At 35.8% G+C, this 1,158-nt stretch overlaps 1 pseudogene; it reads right to left on the reverse strand.

Moving 5' to 3' along the window:
• Positions 1 to 254: 254 nt before the first annotated feature.
• On the reverse strand, positions 255 to 455 carry LOC120781031 (annotated as a pseudogene).
• Between the last annotated feature and the right edge of the window lie 703 nt (positions 456 to 1,158).

Consider the following 1,158-nt stretch of genomic DNA (forward strand, 5'->3'; position numbering starts at 1 on the left):
ATATGTATTTACGAATGTTTGTAGGCGAAGCTGCTACAGCGGCAAGGGGTGACAATCGGTGGCCATTACTTTACTTATGCCATAGAAATTCTATTGCTACGAATATGGAAATGACAACGAAATAATGCAAATATGCATATTTCTAAAGGTCATTTATTTCTTTGAAGAAATGAATGATCCTGACAATTATAGTCTTAACTTTTCAACGGCCAACACAGAGCATTTCAACCAAAAGGAATTTATTCATTAAAATCACCACTCAGAAGTCGTTTTATCCGTTGTAAGCGAACGATTTTCGAAGAAACATCATTTCTAATATGCCACAAGACAAAATTAGAAATGAACTTCTTAAACCTCACGCTGTCAGATAAAACGATATACCTCGTCATCGCGGTACGATTTCCAAAAAATGTAAATGAAGACTAACTACAGAAATTCCTGTAAAGTATAGCCTTAATTTTTCAACGGCCAACGCAGGGTATTTCAATAAAAGGGCACATAAAATAGTTGAGAATTCGCAGAAATGGAAAACAAAGGAAAGAAAAAGGAGTATAACCTCAATAATGAACAAGCATACAAACATATTTATGCGCAGCAGCAGCAAAAAAAGAGGTAACAATCGGCGATTCATTGTATATTTCTTTCATGCATAACCAAACCATAATTAGGGCAACGCAATTCAAGTGTCAATGGTGGTGTTGGTGGTAAGCGCTTCAAAAGTGACGACGAGCACCTAGGTACGTAGGTTCGAATCCCAACAGAATTGATTTTTTAATTGAATATGTCACCAACCAAAAATTGAAACATTGTTCTACAAAAACAACAACAGCATAAGCATGGCAACATTGTGTTGTTGGTAGAAAAGCCGAGCTGTGCCGAAAGAAACGAACAAGCGATCGCCGATTGTCTCCGCTTCGCTTACTGCTCGAACATCTTCGCAGACAAGGTTGCGTAGATTCATATTGAGCAAGGTTGCGCAACCTGAATCTATCGCAACCTTTTCCGAACTCGTATAAGAAGTATAACTTCAAAAAATAGCTCTTTTTCGTACATTAACTACAATTATTGTTTTGGAAAAAGCATAATATATATAATTAGAATATTATCAGTTTTGCATGTATTCATAAAAATACGCAAAATGATAATCATATCAATTAA

The sequence above is a fragment of the Bactrocera tryoni genome, unplaced genomic scaffold, assembly GCF_016617805.1.
Source record: "Bactrocera tryoni isolate S06 unplaced genomic scaffold, CSIRO_BtryS06_freeze2 scaffold_25, whole genome shotgun sequence".
Taxonomy (NCBI): Eukaryota; Metazoa; Arthropoda; class Insecta; order Diptera; family Tephritidae; genus Bactrocera; species Bactrocera tryoni.